An 18,068-nucleotide genomic window follows, 5' to 3' on the forward strand; every position below is an offset into this window, starting at 1 on the left:
CTTCGTAGAACCGCTCTTCGAACGATACAATTCCCGAATCTCATTTATACAAGAAGTGTAAATATCATATTCAAGGATTTGAGAAGCTTCATCATACCAGTTGCGAAAATCGACAATAGTGGAGCAGCCAGGCAGTGAATTGGGTAAAATAAAGTGCCCGTGGGTCCCCCAGCGGAAAAGAAATACCATGCGTGGGCCCCCTCATATAAATTCCTAATTTGAGCCAACGTCGGGTTGGGATTGCCAACGTAAAGCTGGTCATATCCAAACTGTCTAGTAAATCTAGAAGGCGTGTAAGGCTTGATGATGCACTTCTCTCGCAAGCGATAGACCAGATAGCCTAACCTAATCATAAGAAGCCATCTAAATGTGCCCTCTTCCAAAGAAGATGATCCCTCAAAAAGCAAGTCCATGAAGCGGGCATTCTCCACGTCAGCTCCGTCAAAATTAGGAGCACAACAGAAAATCAGGTAATTGTTTTCCCGAGACAGAAGCTGTCGAGCCCTGACTATGTAGGAATTAGTCCACGTGGCCGACTCCAATCTCTGTACAAAGGGAATATAAGCATCATCACCCTCATACACTCCCGTCATCAACGAAGGGCAATGCAACACGAACCAGGCCACTAAATACGTATACGACACTGGTATACGTGGTTGAGGAGCTTTCCCAACCTTCTTCTTAGTAGCTTTAATTCCCGAAGTGCCGAGAAGTTCTGAGGTTAACATCCTTAGGCCGTTTTGTATGCAACCTACCATGGAAGTAAGGAGACTCACAGGTCTCCCATGCGCTAGCAAAACAGCTGGATACACAACCTCAGCTAGTATTGCCTCAAGGAGACTCACAGGTCTCCCATGCGCTAGCAAAACAGCTGGATACACAACCTCAGCTAGTATTGCCTCAACTGGTTTCGACGGTACTATTTACCGCTTCAACCAAATCATGAAGAAGCCCGCAAGAAGAACCGTGTCAGAAATAGGAGTTGTGGCTTGGTAGTGGAAACTTTCAAATTCCACACCAGCCTCAAAATCATCGTCTGCATGCTCTGTCTTGTAGGTAGCATTGGAAGCCTTAATTCGAGCTTTGGCGTCCTTAGGAGAAATGGCTGCAACACGAGATACGGCCTAATCTTCCGGTTTTTAAGTTCTGAAAAAGGTATTCCGCCCATCTGTTAGCATTTAATGCCCCCTCCAGCCTCCCCAAGACTTGGACATATGTGGATAGTGCACACTCAGCTCCCCAAGAAAGTAGTGTAAGATTTCCGGATGGCCACCCTCAGTTAGCGGAAGCTCCTCGGTGGTGGGGATGAATTCCTCATAGGGCATTCTACCAAACGGTAATCCCGATACTGTTTGCATTTCATGGAGAGCAAAATCTAACTCCCCTCTAGGTGTGAAGAATGTACAGCTGTCCGGGTTATATTTCTCCAACATAGCGAAGAAATTGTGATAACTCTGCACGACCCCCCGTCGAGTAGCTAACACAGGAGCTGTGAGACCCGATTGAGCGAGTGGTTCCTTAAGCTCCTCAAGAACGAAGTCAACCATATGGGTCCACCAACCTCCTTCTCCAAAACAAACCCATCCTGGAGATCTGAACATCTGGGTAGAGAATTCACCCTGAGTTGTAATGAATTGGCGAATAAAGATGTTCGCTGGACGTGGTGTCTCCTGAACCAGATCCTTCTTCTCAAATAAGCCGGGTCTCAACCCCTTGAGTTGTCCCCCGATTTATGTACAAGCTCGCCGACCAAATCCAAGCGACACATTCTCTTTCTTCTTGACTATGTCAAAAGTCAAACCCCGATGACAGCTCACATTCAAGAAATAGGAGAGTGGGTACATCCTCTTCATGTTTGGGAGGAAGAAGAAGCGATTATCAACTCTCCGCAGCAGCTTTGAATCTTATGCATGTGTAAAGGGATCATTGACTGGTATACAATCTCCGAATATGAACGCTGGTTTGGGGAACTGGGCACGACCAGTAGGGGTCTCCATGTCTAAGTCAGTGATTAGAATCCTAAGAGTAGAACATCGAGGGAACTTAATCATGTCTGTCCTCTCCGAGTCAGAGAAAGTACACAGCGAAATTCTGTTCTGGAGACTAAAAATTTCATTCGCGTCAGGTCCGCCGATATACCCAAAATGATGCTCTTGCGAAAGCGGCATGTTTGGAAGGAGCACTGCACAATCAAAAGTAGAGATTAGTAGCTGAAAATAAACTACTTACATAAAGACAGATTCTGAAATACAAAGAGTCGAGCCTCGCGTCAGAATTCTTAAACGCAGGGGTTGAACCTCGTGTCAAGAATCTCAAACGCGAGAGTCGAACCTCGTGTTGAAAAATTTAAATGCGAGGGTCAAGACCCACATGGAATCCCAACTCCACGTTTTCGTTGAGCAGAAACGAGTCATCTTCCTTGTTATCAAGAACCCATCTAGGGTTTTTAGAGAACTTGCCAAGGCAAGTTATTTCGGTCAACACTCACCATGACAGGGAGGCCCCTGCGACGGCGACGGTGACGGTAACATTCCCATGGGAACAAGAACACCGCCGGCGTCCTCAGCCGATGGTGTTTCGGAAGTCGCTCCGGCGACTTTCTTGGAGCTAGAACCCACTCTCCGTGGCGCCATCGATACAATCGATCAGAGGAAGCACTGTTGAATGAGGGAGACGGAGTTCGTCGGAGGTCTCGCAAAAATCAAACGAGAGTTCTCGTTCTTGGAAATAGCCAAAAATAAAAAGAGTCAAGTGACCCTTGATATGACCACTCAGGTCTATTTATAACAGCCGTCAAGCTATTAAGATGGCACGGGATTCTAGGAGTGAATCCCAACCATCTCCGAAACACGAAGTTCACAACCGCGTTCAAATTCCTAAATGCAAAGCCTAACCATGTATTACGAAGGCCTTTAACCTCGCATTTTGAAACCTCAAATGCGAAGGTCGCCTTCGCATTACAATTCTCCAAAATGAAGAATATATCCTTGGGCTCTCAAACATGACACTTATGCTATAAGTTCATGAATTCTTCTAATGGAGTACTACTAAACCTTTGTATCTCCTCAGTTGAATTTAAATATCCATCAAGTTAATATTACACCCCAGACAGTCATCAATCCCACAGAGTTTAAGTTTAGCTGGCATCAATACCAGTACGGCTATAACTCCTCTGTCAAAATCCACTTATCGATTCTCATTAATAGAACGATAAGTCTCCAAAATCATTCAAATCATTGTCAATTTATTAGCTCTCCTCAGCAGAGTAATAAATAACCAGTTTTTAATGGGGTAATAAAATTCCCCAAAATCTTGTTCAAACCAAAAGTATCACAATTCATCGCTCTGATGATAAAACACTTAGCAATTCTCCCCAGCGAGATACAAAATATATATATATATTTTCCCCACAGATGTCACGTTAAAATTACACCTCTGACAAAAATCAACTTATCGATTCTCGTCAATAGAGCGATAAGTCCTCAAATTGCCCCGATCGCAATATTTCTCCTGTCACGTTAAAATTACACCTCTGACAAAAATCAACTTATCGATTCTCGTCAATAGAGCGATAAGTCCTTAAATTGCCCCGATCGCAATATTTCTCCTGTCATGTTAAAATTACACCTCTGATAAAAATCAACTTATTGATTCTCGTCAATAGAGCGATAAGTCCTCAAAATTGCCCCGATTGCAATATTTCTCCTGTCACGTTAAAATTACACCTCTGACAAAATCAACTTATCGATTCTCGTCAATAGAGCGATAAGTCCTCAAAATTGCCCTAATCATGATATTTCTCCTGCCAAGTTAAAACTACACCTCTAGCAAAATAATAAAATATTAATCCTCAGCAGCTTAAAATTTTCCGGAGTTATTTTAAACGATAATAAAGAGAATTTTTCTGCATCAGGACTGTTTTGGAGATCTATTCTAAGTCGGGAATACATCTCGGGTATTTCTTGTGATTTGTTATCTTAAAATCAAAACATGATAAATGCAAGAAACAATGAGAAATCAGTATCACTTTTTATTCAAGAGCCAAAAGAAAGTGATACAAAACAAACTTGTTCTTGTCAAAAGAACATTACAAAGACAAAATTCACTCACGCATCAAATCAAAAGAGATGAGTTGAGTCTTGACTTCAGCTAATTCCTCCTCGTGATTAGCTCGCACCATAGCTTCAGCCTTTGCCCGGAATTCATCCTCACTTGGTATGATGATGGTTGCCACTTCCTTCCAGGCATGTTCCAGGGCTCGAGCCTGTGTATGATACTCCAAAGTACCATTTGCATTTTGGGTGCTAAGGATATTGACAATGTTTTCTTCACGAGAAAGTTCAGCCTTTAATCGTAGAACTTCGCCCTCAGCATCAACAAGTCTGTCACGAAGCGAATTCATAGAAGCAGTTGAGCGTTCTAACTCCTCTCGCTTTCGTATATTACGCTCGTGAAGCTCCGTGATCTGACACTCTCTTTCAGCTAAGTCCCGCTCTATTGCTTCTCGGCGAGCCACTTCTGTGACCTGAAGACTAGCCAGAGTTGACATAATTTGCGGCTGAAGTTCTTTACGGCCCAATGCCTCGAAGCGTTGTAATTGCTCTTCCAAACGGAGAATAACCTCTGAACAGCGCTCGAACCACTGAGTGTTGTCCATGCTCCTGACTCCATTTAAGCCTGCCTCCGGAAGAGGTCGGAAGGAGTTCAAAGTTCCCCGACCGTTCACCATGTACTCAACTACCGTCTTCGCAAGGCTGTTTAGATATACTAGAGAGATTTGAAGGAATTCAGGTGCGTCAGCGAGACTGGAAACCGCAGCCGGAGACACCCCTCTAGCTACTGAGATTGGTGCGTCAAGATGATGACTAGCAGGCGATCCAGGTGCCGAAGCTGCAGAAGCAATTAAAATGTTCAGTTGCGAAGGACTTGAGGTCAAAGCCATCAATGCCTTCGCCTGAGATGAGCTTGGCCCAGCCTCTGTGGGAGTGAATGAGATCTTCATTAATGCTTTCGGTGAAGCATCCACCGCAGAGGAGTCACGCAAAATTTGCTCCTGCAAAGGAGCTGATACCGGCACGAGCTGCTGTTCCGGAGGAGGAGTTGCGACAGTAGTTTCAGGTAATGCTGCAGGTGAAGCAGTTGTCGTAGGTGAGCTAGGTAAATGTTGCTCTTGTAGAGGAGCCAACACCTGCACAGGATTTTGCTCCAAAGGAGTAGCAGTAGTAGTCTCGGTGGGAGGTGAACCTGCACGAAAAAAAGGTCGGAACGCGAAAAAAGCATGTGGAAGAATTTGAAACAAACCCGGCTTACCGGTGAGATAAAAAGGAGTATAACCATATGCTTTATCAGACGGGGCCTTGGGAGCATCATCAAAAGTGGTGATGTCATCCATGGAATCATGCTCTTCATCCTCCGCGTAATCACCTGGCTCGTTGCCAACGTCAGCATCCTCATCATCTCTATCTTCGTCAGCTGCATCACCAATCGAGGAGCCTTCATAATCTACTCGCTCCTCATCATCCCGTGTAACTGAAGATTCAGGAAGATTTGTGCTAGCAGTTGGTTTAGTCATAAGTCCCGTTGTCGGACTAGGACTTAAACCGCCAGCTTGCGACATTAATGCTGAAGGAGGAGGGGATGGATTCTCTTCATGGCCCTAGGATTCTAACACTGGAGCCCTAGGAGGGTCTGCTACCGGAGCAGATTCTGCATCTGTGGCCATCAATTCATTCTCTTCATCATCGGAGGGATGGTGAGAAGAAGCTTCACTTGATAAGGCCGGGCCATGAGAACGGAGCCCAGTTCTATATGGTAGGCCTGCGACTGAAGATTCATGTTGTTCTTCATCTTCTGCAGCTCTGATAGTGTCAGCCATCAACTTTGCTTTCTGCTGGACTTTAGGAGGAGGAGACCCAACTATCAGTTTCCAGCGAGTCTGCTTATCATATTGACCAGTTTCATCCGCCGAAAGTTTTCTCTTCCCAGCTGCCCTTGTTGGGGGAGAATCTACCACCCGGGGTTCCTCCACTGGAGCAGGTTCGGCTGCTTGTTCCTCTCCTGGTCCAACAGAAGGGTCCTCAATGGATAGAAATTCATCGATCCCTCTCAGGCGAGATGTTTTAGACCCCCTCCTTAAAGCGTACATATGCCTGATGTCTTTCAGGCAAGATGTATTCAAGTTGTAATTAGGAGTCTGGGAAGCGGCAAAATACCAATTGCAGAAGCTCATGGAAGTGTAGGAATTGGGCGTTTTGTGGGGAAGCTTGAAGATTGCTCTGGTACAACCTGCCACAGAATAGTACCAAGTCCTGGCCCCTTCATATAAGTTGCTCACAACTGAGAGCTGAGGTCGAGGGTTCCCAACGTACAACTAATCATACCCAAATTAGCGGGCAAACCTATAGGGTTGGTAAGGTTCGAGGAAACATTTATCACCCTGCCTGAAGATCAAGTAGCCTGGCCTGATAGAGAGAAGCCAATGGAAAACACCCCCGCTCAGCTGGGTGAATCTGTTAGGACCCGCTACGTCCTGATACTCTGCTCTATAGACGCCGCCTTCGAAATCAGGGAAACAACAGAAGCTATGATAGTGGGTGTCTCGTGACAAGATCTGGCGAATCCTAACCATATAACCTCCCTCTCATTTTGCAGATTCTAGTCGTTGCACGAAGGGGACGAATGAGTCTTCTGGGGGGAGGCTGCACTCATTAAGGGAGGACAGTGGAGCACATACCAAGCCATCAGATAAGTATAATGCAATGGTACCCTGGGATTAGGAGTTTTGAAAACCTTGTTACTCCCAGACTCCACCACTGTAACATTAGTAAAATCCAGGGCCAATTCACGTAGCTCATTCTGCAAGCAACCTACCATGGCGTAAAGTAGATTCAACGGCCTCCCGTGCGCCAAAAGAACAGCCGGGTAGATCACCTCAACAGCAAGAGCATCAATTGGCCTGGTAGGAACGACACAACGCTTGAGCCACAACATCAAGAATCCAGCCAACAGCGCCGTGTCAGAAATTGGAATCAGAGCTTGATAGTAGAAGCTTTCAAACTCCGTATAAGCCGGGAAAACATCTTCCTTCACCTCGTTAGTGTAATGGGAGGTAGCATCATCAATTCAGGCTTGAACCTCCTCCAGAGTGCTGGCAGACAATCTGGTCATCGAAGCTCCTTTATTGGTCAGGTTCTGGAATAAATACTCCGCCCAAGACACCTGTTTGATGCCGCTTCCTCGAGCCCCTGTCTGTTGCATGCAAATATGGAAGTGACACATGATTTCCCAGAGGGTGGAATAAATTTCAGGGCTGGTCTTCTTTAAAATTTTAAGTTCCGCTGATCCCAGAACAAATTCTTCGTATGGTAAATCCCCAAGAAGAAGACCTGAGACTTCGTGAATCTCATGAAGAGCGAAGCCTAACTCCCCCACCGGAGTGAAGAAAGTACAAGTCTCAGGATTATACTTCTCTAATATGGAGAAGAAATAAAAATGGCTCTGGACGATCCCGAATTTAGCAGCCCGTATCGTAATCTTCAAGCCAGCTCGAGTAAGAGGTACTTCCAATTCCTCCAAAACAAACTTGGTCATCCGGGTCCACCACCCTGTCACTGGAGAATGAACCCAGCCAGGAGTTCTAAATCCTTACGCGGGAAATTCTCCTTTCTTTGCCATAAACTTCTTGACAAAGGTATTCGCCAGGCTGGCCACTTCGCCGATAGGGTACTCCTTAGCGAACAGGCCTGGTCGTAAGGCCGTCACCTGTTTGTTGTAACCAACTGTGCGGACCCCTTGAAAAGTCAGGGTTCCGAGAACAACTCCATCCTGATCCTTAACAAGGTTCCAATCCATGCGCCTGGGGATGGAAGCGCACTGAAAGTAGGATGTGGGGAACATCCTGTCCATATTAGGCAAGAAAAGGTTGTGATCTCCAACTTTCCGCAGCCACTTGTAGTCCCCATCATAAGCAACACCTGCCTCGAAGTCAACAAAATCCCCGAAGAGGAATCCAGGTTTGACTATCGGTTTTCGGCTCAGGTTCTCAAGTCGAGCATCCGTAACCAGTATCCTAAGAGTTTCAGGAGAAGCCTGCGTGATTAGTTCCACACGGCTCTTCTCCGTAATTTGGAAAACTGGGAGTTCTTGGCACATGTTGAATGTTATATTCAGATCCACACCACCTTCGTGCCCAAAATGATGGCGAAAAGGGAGAGGCTCGCTAGTATGACGCACTGCAAAACAAAGAAAAAAAAGTTAGACAACGCAAAGGCAAATCTTAGACGCGGAGGTCAAACCTCACGTTGAAAATCTCAGACGCGTAGGTCGAACCTCACGTCAAAAATCTCAGACGCGTAGGTCGGACCTCACGTCAAAAATCTCAGATGCGGAGTTTGAGCCTCGCGTTGAATAATTTCAGACGCGTAGGTCGAACCTCGCGTCAAAAATCTAAGACGCGGAGGTCGAACCCCTCGTCGAAAATACTAAATGACGGAGTCCAGCCCCGCGTTATTGAAACGAGTTTCCTCGTTGATCCAAAGATCAAAACTTTCCGCAGCAAGTTTAATGACCATGGAGGTCGTACTCACCACCGATCAAAGAAAGTTAGGGCGGCATGCCTGCCTGAGCCGCAGCGCCACCGGCCAACGCAGATGGCACCGACCCCTGAGCCGCGGCGACATCAGACTTGGAGGGATGAGAGACCGTCTTCTTCTTGGGTGCCATGGATCTCAGTCGAAGGAGGAGATGAACAGTTCTCGTCGGAGATAAGAACGAAATTTTCGTTGTGATTTCAAGAAGAGTCGAATGACTCTTGATTTGACCCCCAGCGGTCTATTTATAGACAGCTGTGAGCTGTCAAATCGGAACAAGATTCTAGGCCAGAATCCCGCCCGAACTCGATCTCAGCGATCGAGTTGGTTGAGCTTCCAAACGCGAGGGTCGACCACGCGTTCAAATTTTCAAACGCAGATCTCACCCACGCGTTCTAATCCTTAAATGCAGAAGTTATCTACGCATTTGGACCGCTATAATAGTAGCTTCTTGACTACCAAGGCTACGGCACAGCCCCAGATAAATAAAAGAAGAGTTAACAGCGATCATCAAGGTGACCAAAACTGAGAAGAAAAAGACGACTCTGCTGTGGAGTCTATTGGATGAGTACAGATAGATCACAATCAACAACATTAAAATCATCTGGCTCGATCCGACGCGCCACTCATTCTTCTAAGTGGCCAATCAACAACATTAAAATCATCTGGCTCGATCCGACGCGCCACTCATTCTTCTAAGTGGCTTAACATTCCCACCAAGATTAATGAAGACATGATCTGACGCACCACTCATTCTTCTAAGTGGCTTAACATCCCAACAAAGAGTAATGATGATATCGCTGAAATCATCACCCTAGTTGAGCTGATCGAGAAAGGAGATAAAGTGGGTTCCTCTGAGGCTGCCCTCCTGACTAAACTTAGGATGAAGCTATTCTCATATAGGTTTACGATTCTCTCTGTCTATGACAATGGATCTGTTTTAAGCCCAGAGGTGCTCAACCTCAGGAAGGATGGCCTCGTTGACAAGTTTGCAGCTGGTGTCTCTATGGTCGCTTCGCTGTCCTTGACTCTCTCTTATCTAACTCTTGCAACTACGCATCACATGTTCGTCAATACCTACAAGAACGTCCTTGCTGTTGCTGTCGTTCCTGTTGCATCTGCTAAGAATGCTGCTGCTCCTGCCTCTAAGGAAGTAGAGAAGAAGGACGAACCTGTCGATGAGTCTGACGATGAATTGGGATTTGGTTTGCAACGTATTCAAATCAGACGGAGTGAAAAATCTATACACTAAATTTTGGGATCCAAAGTATTTCGAAAATTCGTCCCAGTCAACCACGAACTTTCGAAAACTTTGGAGGGGATTCTGTAGGCTGTCTAAAAATCAATGGATAGCTGATCCCCATCAAGCCCTAACAATGGAAGTTACAATCAGACGACTTTCTTGTTACCAAAGGATTTCCCTATGGATCAAGAAGAGATTATAAGGCAATGGTTCCTTCAAATCAAGAAGAAGAATTCGTCCTTACAATCGAAACACAAGTAATTTCCAAATCACTGCATCCGTAACTCTACAATCGCTGCAAAACACAACCTCATATTTGAGATGATTGATCTTGATGGCTGTGACAACAACATGACTAATATTATATTAGCAACTATTAGAGGTGCCGATGAGCAGTATAATGATTTCAGAAATAAAAGGTTGAACTTGGTTGGTGAGTTGCTTGGAAGAGAGTTGTGGGCAAATATTCGTGTAAACTGTCTAAAAGTCATAATGGATAGCTGATCCCCATCAAGCTCTAACAATGAAAAGCTACAATCAGATAGTTTTCATGCCAACAAACGAAAGCTGCAAATGGAGGACTTTTTACATAGAGTGAGAAGAGTTACAAATTAACGACGCTTCCGACAACTGATGAAAACTCTATTCAGCAGTCTTCATAATCTACAGTGAAAGTTACAATCTGACGACTTTCACACCCCACAACAGCTAAAGCTAGGATTACTGAATAACGGTCCTTGCAACGCTCTGTAGGAGATGTTACAAATCAACTAACCCCCTTCTAAATCGCGGAATTCATCCTCGCGATACAATTCTGGAAATGCAGGCGACCCCCGCATTTCCAAGCTACAACAAGCCGAACGCGAGCGGCCCTCGTGTTTTTGATGTTCAGTCAACACCTAACCTCGCGTTTCAATTCCAAGACGCGAGGTTAGGGTTCTGAACGCCAAATTGGGCGTTTGACTTATTCAAACATGAGTCGAACGGTTCCAGAACTATTTTCCCCACGATCTGAGGAAATCACGCCCACTTAGGGCCGGATTTAGAGGGCAGTTACAACCTCTTATCCACCTATAAAATCTCAACAAACTCAACTGAGTGGGGGGCTAGCTTTTTGGAACGGAAAATCAAGAGCAGAGAGCAATAGAGGCGAATTCCTTGGAGATAGAAGATTTGAATCAAATTCAGAAGATCAAATCTAAGAGGATTAGATAGAAGATTTGAATCAAATTCAGAAGATCAAATCTAAGAGGATTCTTCAACAACAGAAGATCTGCTTGGTCATTAACCGAATTTCTAAGAGGATTCTTCAACAACAGAAGATCTGCTTGGTCATTAACCGAATTTTCGGTTCTAACAACTCGATTTACAGAGTTCTAACTCGTGCTGAGTTCTTAAACTCGTTAAGAGTTATTCATTAAACTTTCCACAGAAGTTCATCGTTCCCACGAGACAAAAAGGACGGTCAGATCGTCAACGGAGAGCGAATTCGACGCAAGCAATCGAAGGAGGCACTCCATCGCTACCAAGAAGAACCCAGACTTAAACAAAGGGGAGAATCAAATTCATTCTCCTCTCTTTTGTAATCGGAATCCAAATTGTAATCAATTTTGAGAGAATACAAATCAATTTTTCTTTCATTTCGTTTACATCGAATTTTTTCCACAAACAATCAGCAATTCAGTTAGGTCAAGAATCAAGATATATAAATCAAAACTTAAAAGGGAAATTGTGAATCTTCGACTAAAATTCTACAAAATGGAATTTTCCAGTTAAAGGTCCAATTAAACATATACGACATTCTCAAATCAAGATAAAGTGAGAGGAAAATCAAATATGCAAGTCAATCAAACTAAGCGCTTCATACACAACTCACATTCATAATCGAGCATGAAAATTAAAAGGGAAAATCAAGTTGAGGGTCGTAAAGTCAAACATAGGATTTCGACTACGTCAACATGCGGATTCACAAGCTCACAGAATCATCCGAAATTAAAGCAAGGGGTTGCGATCATACACAAAGTCGAAGTCAAGAATCAATGCTTCGTTTTTGTCCCTAAATCAAGAATTCAGTTCGGTTCCCATACACAACCATGTTTAGTGAACTCCCACACAAGTCAAGCCAAGAAACATTACCATTTTAAGTTTACAATATCCACTAAATATTTTGGAAGCATGGGTATCAATTCAAATTTTTAAGTTTACAATATCCACTAAATATTTTGGAAGCATGGGTATCAATTCAAATCTCAAGTATGGACATGGATTCAATCCACTAAATATTTTGGAAGCATGGGTATCAATTCAAATCTCAAGTATGGACATGGATTCAATCATCAATAGCAAACAGAGAGGGGTACATAACCAAGCATCCCAATGGCTCAACATTGACAAGGATTCGAAGCTAAACTTCCAAGAAATTCAACTCAAGCCTCATGTGCAATCAAACCAAGCGAATGATTTTAGTTATATACAAAGTCGATTTGTGGTCAACACATAACTTCGAGATTCAGGGCATCAATCATCAACAATTAACCAAGAGTTAAAGAGGGCCTCGGCTATGCACAGGTTTGAGTGGATTCAAGTCATTCGGCCATGTACAAATTCGAATTCAAATCATTCGGCCATATACAAGTTCGGATTCAAGTCATACACAAGTTCAATCATGTACAAGAGTCTGGTAACATACAACCACGGATTCAACCATCTACATCAACCAAGAGTTAAAAAAAGAAAAAATTCGGCTATGACTACGGATTCAACCATTAATATCAACCATGAAGAAGAGTTCGGCCACCAACAAACCCAAATTTCGGTTTTCCCCCAAAATCGAAGAACTAGGGCTTCAATTACCAAGTTATGCATACAACCATGAAGAAAATTTCGGCCACCAACAAACCCAAATTTCAGTTTTCCCCCAAAATTAAAGAATTAGGGCTTCAATTACCAAGTTATGCATACAACCATGAAGAAAAATTCGGCCAGCAACAAACCCAAATCCAAAATTTGTTTTTCCCCAAAATTCAAGAACTAGGGTTCAACTATCAAGCTAAAAATCACAGATTCAACCAAGATTAAAGCAAAGAGATTAAGTCTTACCTGGAACTCTTGACGAACGAAGCTTGGCCAAAAGAACCCCCCAAATGCTCGAGCTCAATGATTGGCCGAAACCCTAGGTTTGAATCTCCCCTTTTTGCTCGAATCCGAATTGGAAGAAGAGAGGAAGGAGGAGATAGGGAATTTAAAGATGGGAATTTCGATTGAGTTTGGAATTCTTGAGATGGAGGAATTCTTGAATAGATGAAGTTTGGGGAAGTAGAAGAAAAAAAACGAAAGCTGGGGGAAGAAAGGCCTAGGACCGAAACTAGAAGAGGAAGAGGGGAACATGGTCTTAAGTCCCCAATTTTAACCGCCTCGACCCGCTCTTACGCGGGTCGGATCGGCGCCCGGCCCGTGAGCACGCAGGTCGGATCAAATTTGACCCACGCACGCGCGGGTCAGATAGATCTGACCCACGTTCGCGCGGGCGAACGCGGGTCAGATCGACCCAACACGTGTTCGCGCGAGTCGGGTACGATCCGGTGTTCGTTTTGTTGTATTCTCGTCTGCTTTTGTTCACTTTCGGAATGTTCAAAATCTTATTTCATACTCCCAGGTAATTTCACGGCATTTTCGCTCATATTCGGAACATTCGGGACCCACTTTCATATTTCTGGGTGACTTAATGGCATTTTCGCTCATATTCAAAATATTCGGGACCCACTTTTATATTTTCGGGTGGCTTCACAGCATTTTCGTTCATATTCGGAATATTCGGGACCCACTTTGATATTTCCGGGTGGCTTCACGGCATTTTCGCTCATATTCGGAATATTCGGAACCCACTTTCATACTCCCGGGTAATTTCACGGTATTTGCGCTCTACTTGAGATATTCGAAACCCACGTACACTCCAATAGGTATACGAGTCTAAACTGTTTCCCACTCTTGACGAAAAGTTCCTGAAGAATATTACGTGTAATAATTCTTAAGGATAACTCGGCAACCTCCGACGGGTACACGAGGTTAAACTGATTCCCGAAACTCCCAGGAGTATACGAGTATAAACTGGTTCTCCTCAGGTAAACGCGTAGCCCCAGATCAACGCCAGTCAACACATTGCGATGAGAGTCAACGCGAAACCCAGGGCAACACCGGTCAACGCATAGCCCTTGGTCAACGCCAGTCAACGCGTTGCGATGAGAGTCAACGCGAAACCCTAGGGTCAACGCCGGTCAATGTGCCAATCAACGCGTTGCGATGAGAGTCAACGCGAAACCCTAGGGTCAACGCTAGTCAACATGTAGCCCCAGGTCAGCCAGTCAACGAGTTGCGATGAAAGTCAACGTCGATTGATATGAAACCCTAGGGTCAACGCCGGTCAACGCATAGCCCTAGGTCAACGTCGGTCAATACGTTACGATGAAAGTCAACGCCGATCGATACAAAACCCTGGAGTCAACGCCGGTCAACACGTTGCGATGTAGATAATTATTTCAAAAGTCAACTCAATGAGACGAGCCAAAATCAACTTAACAATTTCGATTCGAGGCTTTAATAACGGTCAAACGATAAACGTAGCACCGGAAAAATTTTAGCTATTTGACAAAATACAGGATAGACTGAAATATAGAGAAGTCAAGAATTGAAACCAGTTATAGGTCCTTTAACACCGATTGAAGGTGGGGGTCTATCATATCCAAAGTATTTCAGACTCCTCTATAAAAGAATGAGACTGAAACACTTTGGAGGAGGTATCTGTAGGCGTTTAAAATTGCCTATGAGAGCTCGCACGAAACTCGAAGCAAAAAGTGGACGAGTCAATAAGGTTTACCCAATCGGCTCATGCACATCGGTCAACACGCACGCGTCAATCAGCTCGTGCGCGTCGATCAACATGCGCACGTCAATCAATTCGTGCGCGTCGATCAACACGCGTGCGTCAATCAGCTCACGCGCGTCGGTCAACACGCGCACATCAATCAGTTCGTGCGCGTCGGTCAAAACACGCACGTCAATCAGCTCGTGCACGTCAGTCAACATACGCGCGTTAATCAGTTCGTGCGCGTCGGTCAACACGTGCGCATCAATCAACGCGTACATGTCAACCAACGCGTGCAGCCCCAAGTAGTCAACGCATTCGACGGTCAGTCTCGCAACGAAACATACAAATCAACGAGTCGACCAAATACATGAAGTAGCAAAAAGTACAAGTCCCGAAAAGAAAAGCGCCAAAAGAGAAAGAACTCGGCGGAGGCGACGGACCGCCGACCTGCGCCAGCGCGGGTCGGATCTGTCCGACCCGCGCAAGCGCAGGTCAGACCTAGCTGACCTACGCCCCCCGTGACTCAGCAGAGTCCGTCACGCAGTTCAGGGCCCGAAATGCATTTTCGACGGTTTTAAAATGGTTTTCGCAGGATTTATCTGTTCCAAAGGTTCCTAACTGACTTGATATCATCCACAAACGTGATTAAGCTGTTGTTAACTGAAAATAAGGCCAAAGTACTCATTCTCATCCAAATAACCGCACCCGAGGCCTATAAATATCAGCCCAATGCCTCTATTTTACAGATCTGGAATTTTATCAAGAGGACGAAGTGCTGCTGGATTGAAGAGTCTAGGAGCACAAAATTTCAACGAAGGCCAACAAGATCCCGACGAACTTCAGCATAAAGGAGAAGTCTTTCGAAGGATCTGAAGCCTCGTACGTCCGTCCTAACTGATTTCGTTTGCTCGATTTCAGAGCTTCAAGCAAATACTTCCTTAGTGAAGTAGGAGCTCCGTCAATTTTCCAACAACGGGATCCGATCCGCGGTCGTCCACGGATAAACCCCGGCACCGGCAAAGAACCCACGCAAGCAAGAGCCGATAAATGATTCTTGTGTTTATTTTCAAGAGAGTTGTAACTTTTATTTTATTATTCGAATTTGTTGTAAACGGTTAAAGTTATAATGAAATCGATAATGAAGGCGACTTTCGATGAAAACAAGAGACATTAATGGTAGGCACACGGAAAGCCATTCCAATCAATTTGCTGTTCAAAGCTGGGAGCACCTTTCCAACAGCCTACAATATACATAATATTGAGTGAAGAATTAGTTAATGCATAGATAAAATGATATAAATATGCCTCAAATTATATGTTGTTTTATTTGGCTATAGCAGGAGGCGTAACAGACTAGGTAGCATCCTCCAAAACATAAATGAAATCAATGTGAGCAGCTTATCTGTCAAGATAGCGTGCAAGAAAATGGATTCTCTAACTATCCAAATTAATTACAATAACAGAAGTCTCTCTGACGGTATAATAGAGCAACACATGAACAACCGAATCAAGATGTCTTATCCTACTTCAGAAAAAACTAGTGCCATACTTCTTCATGTGTCTGGAGATACTAAACAGTACGCTTGCCTTAAGTAACAAACTTCAACAGTGACCAAATTCATTAACAAGGAATAAAATGAATATTCAAGTAAGTACCTTAGCAGCTCCTGTGCTGCTAGGGATGATGTTAAAGCTTGCGGCTCTTCCACCCCTCTAGTCCTTGCTAGATGGTCCATCAACAGTCTTCTGGGTGGCTGAAACAATAGAAAGCTCAAATCAAATTACTGTCCATAACAATATTACCCGATACAGTAAATTTAAATGTTTGGTTCTCGAAAAGATTCAGTACCAGTTATTGCATGGACAGTGATCATCAAGCCCTCAATAATGCCAGACTTATCATTAATGACCTGTCATGATCACATCCAAGAGAAAACATTATTACCCAAGGAATACAAATTGTTGAACTCCACAAAAAGTACTATAAAATGTATTACCTTGGCAAGAGGAGCTAGACAGTTGGTTGTGCAGCTATCGTTGGAGACAATGTAAAGGTCTGGTGTGTATGACTTGTGGTTCACTCCCATCACAAACATTGGTGCATCTTTGCTTGGTGCAGAGATGACAACTTTCTTGGCACCACCCTGAAAACATTACGATGTAATCTGGTGTTAATAAAATAAACTCACCAGTAATATACATCATTATATTGTACAACAAGTCCAGCTGGGTAAGAAACAATCTGAGGAGTCAGAAAAGAGTCTAAGTAGAAACTATCAGAATAGGTTGACAAATGTGTGAACTATGTGATGAAAAAATTCAGACTGATTCCTTTGTATCTATCTAATGGATATTCTAGAGCACACACAATCAATCATGGAAAACAAGGATAATAGCAAATCATGACATCATCAGTAATGAGAAGCACCAGTAACCAATTGTAGACAATTCTCATAGTACTTAATGAGTGAATGGATCAAAACTAATCACTATCTTTTTAAGAAATTTGTTGAAGAGTCGATTACTCGTCAATTCCTGATAATTAAAACTATGAACATTCCACATTAGCCAATACAAATAACAAAGTAGACTACAATGCCAGTGTCACTAGTAATGCCACTCGCTTGGAACTGGGAAGGTGAGGATGGCTCTGATAGATTTCACCCCTAAAAGCTAGTTGTCAAAGCGATGGAACCTAAATACCTTATAAAACCACAACTGACTCCCAACATAGCTGATGTGCATCTAAATGGACCCCTGACATAACACTCATCAATCAAGAACCATAACACTCATCAATCAAGAACCGGCAATAAGTTAATAAATTTAACCTTCCCCCCTAAAATTTTTCGATACCAATAAAGCTTGAGGTAAAGCTTAAGGTGAAAATAACGCATCATGTCATAAAAATCAAAACTCTTAAGAGCATCTCCAAGGGATCCCTTGGATATCCCTTAATTTAGGAGGAACTTTAAGGGAGGGGTTGGTTTTCCTCCAATGGTTCCCCCTTAAAAGTCCTCTACCCCTTAATTAATTATGTTTAGATTTTTAATTTTATAGATTAGGATTTAATTAAATATGTGGTTTATTTATAAATGAATAACTAATTCAATATTAATAACTAACAATAACTAATTAATTAATTTAGATTAAGAAATAACCTTATATAATCATTAAATTAATTAATCATATTAAAATTTAACAAATAATTAATTTAGATAATAATTAACTATACATTAACTAAATTATATTAACAAATAATTATATTATTTTAAATTAACTATACACTAACTAAATTTAATTAACTATAAATTAACTCTAAAACAAAATATATTATTATAAAATTATAAGGGGAAGGTTAAGGGACTTTAAC

The 18,068-nt window shown here is 43.3% G+C and overlaps 1 pseudogene; it reads right to left on the minus strand.

The window, feature by feature from the left end:
- Positions 1 to 17,440, minus strand: part of LOC109846221 — a 64,901-nt pseudogene extending 47,461 nt beyond the window's left edge.

This window comes from Asparagus officinalis, chromosome 6, assembly GCF_001876935.1.
Source record: "Asparagus officinalis chromosome 6, Aspof.V1, whole genome shotgun sequence".
Classification (NCBI taxonomy): domain Eukaryota; kingdom Viridiplantae; phylum Streptophyta; class Magnoliopsida; order Asparagales; family Asparagaceae; genus Asparagus; species Asparagus officinalis.